General features: G+C 37.3%; 1 non-coding gene across 4 annotated transcripts; it reads left to right on the plus strand.

Moving 5' to 3' along the window:
• The first annotated feature begins 3,646 nt into the window (after positions 1-3,646).
• LOC107771190 (uncharacterized) lies at positions 3,647-5,445 on the plus strand. 4 transcript variants are annotated; one of them, XR_012705553.1, is made up of 4 exons: positions 3,647-3,794; positions 4,165-4,292; positions 4,565-5,092; positions 5,169-5,445. It is a non-coding gene; the product is annotated as an uncharacterized LOC107771190 (transcript). The 4 variants fall into 4 exon arrangements; XR_012705552.1 differs by having other exon boundaries at positions 4,165-4,259; XR_012705555.1 differs by having other exon boundaries at positions 4,165-4,259; positions 4,570-5,092.
• The last annotated feature ends 4,347 nt before the right edge of the window (positions 5,446-9,792 follow it).

Consider the following 9,792-nt stretch of genomic DNA (forward strand, 5'->3'; position numbering starts at 1 on the left):
TAATACATAATTATCTTACTAACATGACAAAATTGATCATTCGTATAAGTTTTGATGATGTCCTTTTATTTTAAATTCATGTAAAATCCTTTATCTCCCTCCTTTTCTTCTCTTTTCCTTCTTGCTTTCCAAGCTGAGGGACTATTGAAAACAACCTCTCTACCTTCATTAAGTAGGGGTAAAGTCTTCGTACAGACTACCCTCCCCAGACCCCACCTGTTGAAAATATACTGGGTATGTTGTTGTCGTATTATGCTAATTGTCACAATCCAAATCTACCACGTCGTGATGGCGCCTAACGTAGAACTACGCAAGCCTACTCTTTTACCAAAACAACCCGACAATCCAAAATGAAGATGTATTTAAGCTATTAATTAATAATACTTCATAATATAAGTCTGAATAACAAAGTGCGGAAAGAAAAAAAAAAGACCAACATCGCGGTGTCACAAGTCATGAACATCTACTTAAAAAAACTGTCCGAAATGCTAAGATTAATACAGTCTGAAAATAAACTAATAATATCTATAGGAAGATAGGAGGGAGAAGAGCAAGGCTAAGATCGCTATGCAACTACCTTGCCAACTCCAAAATATCTGCGACGGACGAAAATCAACGCTCGCTAGCACGTCCAGCAACCTTTGGATTTGCACACAAGGTGCAGGGAGTAATGTGAGTACGCCAACTCAGTAAGTAATAAAGGTAAATAAAGATTGAGTAGTAGGAAACACATAAAATCCACATCATGAAATCTCAGTAAGTACAACATGCTTCCAAATTAGTGTATGAGTCAAATAATCTCGTTTAATATCCATTTTTCGGTAAAAATCATTTGAAGATGTTTTTCACTAGTTTCAACAGAGGCACAATGCAATTTGGAGTAAAAATGATGAAAATCATAAACAGCCCATCGGGCAAACAGCGTTCGTATACAGCCCCTCTGATAACATGAATCATAAACGGCCCTTAGGGCATAACATTACTCAGAAACAGCCCCTTGGGTAACCTCACAGTCACTCGTAAACAGCCCCTCAGGTACAACATGAATCAAGAATAGCCCCTCGGGAAAAACATCATATCACTCACTCAAGGTACTCGCACTCACTGGGGGTGTGCAGACTCCGGAGGGGCTCCTACAGCTCAAGCGCTATAACAAGTCACCTCGTGACATAAATCAATCAGGCCCTCGGCTCTCTTATAATCATAAATAAGTAACAACATGCTGCGGCGCGCAGCCCGATCCCATAATATCCTCACAAAAATAGGCCCTCGGCCTCACTCAATCACAACCTCTCAAGCCACGAAGTGGCTATCGGTAAAAACAGGGTGCTCAGCCCAACATATCATTTTATGCATAAAAAACGGAGTAATAAAAACTAAGTTATGAAATCAGTAAATGCAGCATGACTGAGTATGGATCTTAAATCAAAACAGTGAGAGGATAACAAGAAAAGGCCCCTAAGGGTCCAAACAGCTTTGGCACGAGGCCCAAATATGGCATTCAACTCAATTTAAAGGAATTCTTTCTAAAACGCATAAGTATCATATAGTTTTTCAGTCAAATACGCAACTTAATAGTTGTTAGGGGACGGTTCAAGTCACAATCTCCAATGGTGCACGCCCACACGCGCGTCACCTAGCATGTATGTCACCTCCAAATAGTGAAATGATGTGAAACCGGGGTTTTATGCCCTCGGGACAAGATTTACAATCATTACTTACCTCAAACCGATCAAAACTCTACTCTGCGATGCCCTTGCCCCTAGAATCGGCCTCCAAATGCTCCGAATCTAGCCATAAAAATTCGGCACAATCAACACAAGCTAAAGGGATCAATCCCATAAGAAAATGCTAAGCTTAAGGTCAAAAGTCAAAAAGACAACTCAAAAGACGGGCCCTTGGCCCCCATCTTGAAATCCGACCAAAGTTACAAAATCCAACAACCCATTCAAATACGAGACTAACCGTACTAGTTTCACTCAATTCTGATTTCGAATCGGCTTCTAAATCCCAAAAGTTCATTTTATGAAACTTCACAATTTTTTCCCAAATATCATCCTAAATCACTAATCAAAAGAAGAAATTAATGATATATTCAAGGTTATTAACCAAAACCGAGTTAAAATTACTTACCTCAATGATTTCCTTGAAAAACTCTCGAAAATCCGCCTCAAACCGAGCTCCTAAAGTCCAAGATGTGAAAGAAAACCCTAAACCTCGCTTATATAGTGCTCTCTAAACTCCCATTCCGCGGTCCGCATATTCCTCATAGCGGCCACACAATTACTATTTTGGTCCGCGTAATTTCCATCGCGGCCGCGAACCCTAAGCCTCACCTTCCGCGGTCCGAGTAAAATCCTCCGCGTCCACAAACCTGGCCCCTTTCCTCTCCACGCAAACTTCCCTACCGCGTCCGCATCCTTCTACTACGGTCCACGCAATCCACATCGCGGCTGCACTCCCCAATGATCCGAGACCTGCAACTTTCCAACACAAGATATCAAGTATTTCTAACTTCCAAGGCCAAATAGATCTGATAACCACCCGAAACTAACCCGAGGCCCTCGGGACCTCGACCAAACATACCAACACACCCCATAACATCATCCAAACTAAGCCGAACCTTCGAATTACTCTAAACAACATCGAATCACCAAATCACCTTCGGATTCCAGCCTAAGAACTTCTAAACTTTCAATTCCACAAACGATGTCGGAACCTACCAAATCACCTCCGAATGACCTGAAATTTTGCACACACATCACAAATGACACTACAAACCTATTCCAACTTCCAAAATTTATTCCGACCTCGATATAAAAAATTTCACTGGCGACCGAGAAACGCCAAATTTTCAATTTCACCAATTCAAGCCTAGTTCTACCACGGACCTCCAAATCACATTCAGACACCCTCTTAATTCCAAAATTAATTAACAGAGCTAACGGAACCATCAAAAATCTCATCCGAGATCGTTTACTCATAAATCAACATCTGGTTGTCTTTTTTAACTTAAGCTTCCAAATAGGAGGCTAAGTGCCTCATTCCACTCCAAAAAATCACTCCAGACCCGAATCAACCAACATGATACGATAAAATATAGCTGAAGAACACAGAAAAAAGCAGATATGGGGGAAACAGGGCTATGACTCATTTAACGACCGGCCGGGTTGTTACACTAACGTAATAATATTTTTCGGCATTTAGATGATTGTTGTATTATTATAAATAAAATTTCTCTCATTAATTTAATTTTGTTGTTCCTTCATATAAGTAAATGTTTAAAGCATTACGTACCATTATTGACGTGCAACACACTTCATAGATACTAGTAATTATATTGCATAGGAGAATAACACACGGCTTTCTACCACGCTTTTCGAATAAAGAAATAGATAAATATTGGGACATCATGGTATTAGAAGGTCTCAGATAGGGATGGCAATGGGGCGGTGTGGGTGAGGGACGACGCAGGTTTGAACGTTGGCGGGGGGTGCGGGTTTGAGAATTTGCGGTTGCGGGGCGGGGCGGGGCAGGTTCAATTTTTAAATTAAAAAAATAATGTGGGGTGGGGCGGGTCGCGGGTGGGGATTTAATATTTTAAACAAATAAACATAAAGGCTAAATATTAAAATCCTAGATCAAATTTCTCTCTCTGTCTCTTACGGCTCATCAGTCATCTCTCTCTGACTCTCCTTGGTCCTCGACTCCCCTCTCAGTCTTGCTCGATAATCCGAGAAATTTACAGTAGCTTTCAATTTTGAAGGTCATTATTCTGTGGTTTATCAAGGATTGTGAGTCCCTTTTCCTCTCTGAATTCTACTTATCACTATAGCTCTATTTTTTGGTTCTAGTAATCTTGAACTAAGTTTTTGGGCTTTATCTTTGTCGTGGAATTCCTATTTAATTTTGGTTTAAAGCTTTGTATTTTTTATTTTTCTATGAGAAATTTTATCAAACACATTATGGGGATCAGTGATAAAGACCTATATTTTCTGTTCTCTAAGGCTGTGTAGAGAAGGCCAAAGGTAAATATGATTCCAAGAAGACCATTTGTGTAAAACCAATGGAATTTCTATTTCATTTTTAATCCCAAAGTTCAATTGGTGTCAAGTCAGAATTTGAATATGATTTCCTTACACCCATGTGTTGCGCTAATTTTAGGTGTTCATAAGGAAAATCAGAAAAAGGAAGTTGGAGTTTAGCTATCAGCATTAGTTTTCTTTTTCCACACAATCCACAAGAAGTACGGAAACTTGGTAAAGCCAATCAGTATTCCTTACAAAGAAAAGGTTTTCTTTTGTATATGATTTTTTTCATTGATGAGTGGCACCAGTTTTGCAATACATGCCTCAGTAAATAGTTGCATAGTTCTGTTTTATTTCATTCACTAATACTGCTAGTCAAACTGCAAGCTCTGTTGCAGATTCATATATGTTTATGTCATAAACTGCTTTGGGATGCATATATAGTTTTTGTCATAAACTGCTTAATAGACTCTTTTTTCATTTTCCATGTGCACTTAGAAATGTCTCATAATATTAATTTAGCTTATTTTTTGTAGAAAAGTATGGAGTCTCAAAATGAAGAGAATCTGGTTGGTTCATCTTCTAGTACTTTTCCTATAGAGAGTGAGAGTCAATTGCATATGCAAGTCGATGAAGTTGTTGATGAAACTGGGAAAAGAAAACTTATTTCTGACGCATGGAGTTGAGTCATCCCAAGCATCTAGTTCTAGTGAAGTTGTTGGTCATGTTGAGGGTGACCGACTGTCTAGTTTTGGTAGGTTTGTCGCGTCGAGTAGCTCGAACGTGGGCACAAGATCAGAATTGGATTCTTATTTAGAAGAAAATGTGCTACCCCCGCACACCATCATTTGACACTTTAAGCTGGTGGAAGACAAACGGATTAAAGTTTCCTACTTTACAAAAAATGGCTCATGACCTCTTAGCCATTCCTGTCTTTACCGTTGCTTCAGAATCTGCATTTAGTACTAGTGGGAGATTGATTAGTCTGCATCGTAGTAGACTTCATCCTACTACTTTGGAGGCTTTAATGTGTGCTCGCACTTGGTTATGGAAAGAAATAAATGGTAAGTGATTTTTTCAATGACTTGTAATGTTAATAGTGATTTTTTAATTTTTAATACTATATATGTTTCTTTTTAGGTTTGGCTTCAACGGTCGACAAAGTTTCATGTCCAACATTACTTGACGAAGAGGAAGAGTCGGATTCAAGTTATCGATAGAAGAGGAGGAGAATGTTTGATAGATTTTGTTTAGTATAGACCAATAGACCTTGCTAACAGCTTTGTAGTTTGTTAAAGCTACTGCTCCTATGCCTTTTGAGATGTGTTTTTGCTTCAACATTATGGTTTATGGTCCAACGTTGTTGGTTCTGGCATTGAGTTCTGATTCAGTATTCATTGCTTCAGCATCTCCTTCATTCTGCAGTAGAATTTCTGCTCCTTGCTTTTATTGCAATGTTTGATGCTTGATTGAATACAGAAATTGAAACTCCCACAACAGCCTGCTCAATGGGATCTGTGTCGATAAATGTAGAGTTTATTTTGATGTTTCTAAACCTGTTTTGCTTAATGTTCAGCCTAGTTGTTGCTTTGCTTTTTCCTGGTTTTATTGTAGTGGAGATGCCTTGATGTCATTTCTGTTAAGTATAAGGGGGAATGGCCTACTAAAAGACAGACCAACTAATGGCTTTTATGGTATCATGAGTTGGAGCTTGGTGTGTTTTAGTTTCTTTATTGAAAGTTTTGTATTTAGTAAAACTGAATCAGTATTATAACTTCGTCCATGTGGGATGACCGCTATTGCATTATAGGTTGAAGGAAATAAAAATAAAATCTTGTGACAGATTTATAGGTTGAAGGAAATAAAAATGAAATCTTGTGACAGGACATGAATAACATTCTGCAAAGTTGTCATCACCTATATTAATCATTGTCAACTTTTTCCTTTTCCCTCTGCATTTTCTACCTTCTATCATAATCACTAGATTTAGAGGCAAAATATAGGAATTTAAGAACATTTTGGATGTAATTAACTGTTTTATTAAAAAAATCATATTTAAGTCTAGCTTTCTAAAAAAGAAAGAATTTTTATAAATAAAAAAAATTGTGGGTGCATGCGGGTTTAAATTCTATGCGGGGTGGGGCGGGGCGGATTTAAATTTTGCGGATTCAGACAGAACCTGCCCCGCACCCACACTGTCCCGCACCGCCTGCCATTCCTAGTCTCACATGAAACAAGAGAGGGAAAGAAATAACCAAAGAGAGAGAGAGAAAGAAAAATTGAAAAGAAAGAAGGAGGTGTAATCTGTGGAGAAAGTGTTACGTAACCGGTAATACTATAAACGAAGTAATTAAGTAGCAACTAACTACTATTTATAATTTAAAACACAAACTCAAACTCATGCTGACAGGGATATCAACTTGTGATTACCTAAAAACACGTAAACGTCGATTAGCAAAAGGTTTAAGTATTTAAATTCGTACAGATTTTACGATTTGGAGTGCTTTCAGACGATGAATACGACAAAATACTTTAAACAAATTACTAGTGGGGTATGAATTTTGAAATTCAATATGATACGAAAGAGGAGAAAAAGCACATACGGAAGCTAGCGTTGTGATGGAGCTTCATATTATTTGAAAAAGATGAGGGAAAATTGAACTAAGCTAAGAACCAAAGTCGTGTAACGTGTTTTACGTCAATGCCAATAAGCTAGTTAGGGATGAATAAAAATAGAGAAAGTGTTAGTGTTTTGCGCTAGAACTACTACTATTTCTTTGTGTTGATAAAAAGAGTTCAACACAAAAGTATATTTTAATTTTTTGTTTAACTAAAAGTACAATGAATTCGAAGCTCCTACATTTAAAAGTTCTTCATTTAATTAGAACAAATATGAATTCCGATATGAGATATCTTATAGAAACGAGTCCAAAATTTAAATTTATAATATATGAACAAAAATTATTAATTTTACGTGAACTCACAGCTTGCGAGCCGTCTCTGGCCTCTTGTTAAAGTGATCAAGCTACATTTTTATCCTCTTGTTTATACGGCAGAGATAGGGGATGTGGGGCTGCAGGGCAAATCTGTCGTGAGCAACTGTTGGCGGCGCATGCACTACAACTTTGACACATTTGCTGCAATGGCAATTTCTTGGAGTTTTTGGCCAAATTTGATTCAGCCACATACATTGTCTTGGAAACATCCTTGCAGTTTCCTTTACTTTGTCTTGTTCACAATTTAAGCTAAGATAAACTACTATAGGTTAAAATAGATGGGGTTGAATGATTGAGATACAAAAGGAGGGCTATATATATATATATATATATATATATGGTCATTTTTCTGGGTTATTTAGTATGTATAAGCGAAGATATGGATACATTGGCATGTTTATTTTAAAGGATTGGTGGAGAGGCCTTGATTTATTTATTTTTAACATAACACACGGATATTATATATATAACTAAGTAAAATTACATAGTCATGGCAGAAAGTTTGAGGGCACTAACGTTTACCCATGGATGCCAAATAGTTACACACATTGCTAGATAAAGTTCTAATGTCATTACAAACTCCATGTTTATCCTTTGTAATTTCTTGCTCAACAAAAAAAGGTGGACGTGCATGGTAATAACATTTAGACGTTGAAACATTTTTGGTGGATTGCTTGGCTAGTGTATGGGCCACCATATTTCCTTCTCTAAAATTATGCTTCAGCGTTTGGATCTTCAGCTGGTGCGTTAGCCATCTGCATTCACAAACAACATTAGAATAGTTAGAGTTATTTTCGTAAATGAGCTTAATAACCTCAGTGGAATCAGTTTCAATTTCTATCCTTGTGAAGTTCATGTCTCTTGCTATTTTTAACCCTTCTAGTATTGCTTGTAGCTCTGCATGGATGGGAGAAATGCTTTGCATGTTTTATGGAAGCCTACAATCCAGTCACCTTTGTTGTTTCGAAAGACTCCTCCAAATCCTGCCCTACTACTCTTGTTATCAAAAGCACCATCACAGTTTAATTTAATAAAGCCTTTGTCAAGCTTTATCCAACTAATTTCTATTTTGATTGTTCTTTCCACAAAAAGATTTCTTTCAGTGAAGAAAATAAATTCCCAAGATGCATGTATGACCTTTCTTATGTCCAGGTTGTTATTTAAGTTGTTGATGTTATTATTGTTCCTGTTTTTCCATAGTTCCCATATACAATAGGAAAATATAGTAGTCCACTTTTCGGAATAATTGCAATTCTTAATGAAGAAATCTCTTAAGTTTGCTAGCTAGTTTTTATTATTCTCAATATCTAGAGGTGGTAAGCCCATTTTATCCCAAAAGTGCATTGAGATAGAACAGCTAGTAAAGATGTGTTGTATGTCTTAAACTCCTGCTCTACAGATTGTACAGTTGGGATCAATATTGATACCTATTTTAGCTAAGTAGGCCCGACAAGGAATACGGTTGTGCATGCATTGCCATAAAAAGAATTTAATTTTAATCGGGCAATGGAGCTCCCAAATCCATTTAAAGGGTCTTGTGGTAGGGTCATATTCATGGATTAGTTTATAGCAAGACTTAGTCGAAAAGTTACCTGAAGAATTAGGATGCCAACTTATTTTGTCAGTTGTTGAACCTTTGCCAGGAGTAGGAGTGGAGAGGATGTTGTTGAGGATATTGTCAGGTAGTTCAAAAGAGATGACCTTGCTATTCCATTCATTCCTCTGAATGAGGTTTTTTAAACAAAGGTCCTGATCATTTATGTTGAGGGGACCTTCAATTAGGCTTCTAAGTGGTTTATAATTGTAAATCCAAATGTTGTTCCAAATGTTAATATTGGAGTTAGTATAAGGGTATAAGGGTGCCATAGAATCCCCTTATTGCAAACTTTCCAACCTTGCAAAAATAGATTTCCAGACGAAGGAGGAGTGATGTATGGTATTCCTAGTGCCATATTTGGATAGTAAAATTTGGCCCCAGGGAGATGAAGTATTATTAAGGAGTCCCCAACAAGATTAGAAAAAAGGGCTAGATTTTTTGACTTTGCTTGATGAATCCCTAATCCTCCCTCAGTTCTATCCCTAGTAACAACTTGCTAATTGATTAGGTGTACTTTTTTGTTGGAAATAGAGGAACCCCAGATAAAGTCCCTTTGGACCTTGTCGATCTTTTTAGGATTTTAGGAGATAGAAGAGTGTATTGCATGGAGTGAGTAGGGATAACACTCAAAGTGCTTGAGGCCATAGTGGTTCTTCCTGCCATGTTCAAGAAGGAACACTTCCAGTGTGACAATTTGGATTGCATTTTGTCAATTAAAAACTGAAAGTCTTTAGCTCTAGGATAGTGGCTAAGAATTGGAAAGCCTAGGTAATTGCCAAATTCCTTAGTTGATTTAATACAAAAGAGGTCCGTTAAAAAAGATTTAATTCAAGGGGACAGTGGTTAGGCAACACAATTTGGACTTTGTTTTGTTAATGGCATGTCCAGATTCAGTGCAAAAAAAAAATCAAGATAGGATTTGATACAAAAACTCGTTTTTTTGTTAGTCTTTCCCATTAGAGTAATATCATCCGCAAATAAGATATGAGAGAAGTTAGGATTTTTATGTTTAAAATAGATGGGGTCCCATTGCAATGTATCTACTTGATAATTTATTAGTCGAGATAATAACTCAAGGCAAAGAATGAAAATATAGGGGGAAAGGGGGTCACCTTGACGAATTCCTCGACTTGGTTGGAAGAAGCTAGTTCTCACACCATTTACTATGATA

This window comes from Nicotiana tabacum, chromosome 22 (genome assembly GCF_000715075.1).
Source record: "Nicotiana tabacum cultivar K326 chromosome 22, ASM71507v2, whole genome shotgun sequence".
In the NCBI taxonomy this organism is placed as follows: Eukaryota; Viridiplantae; Streptophyta; class Magnoliopsida; order Solanales; family Solanaceae; genus Nicotiana; species Nicotiana tabacum.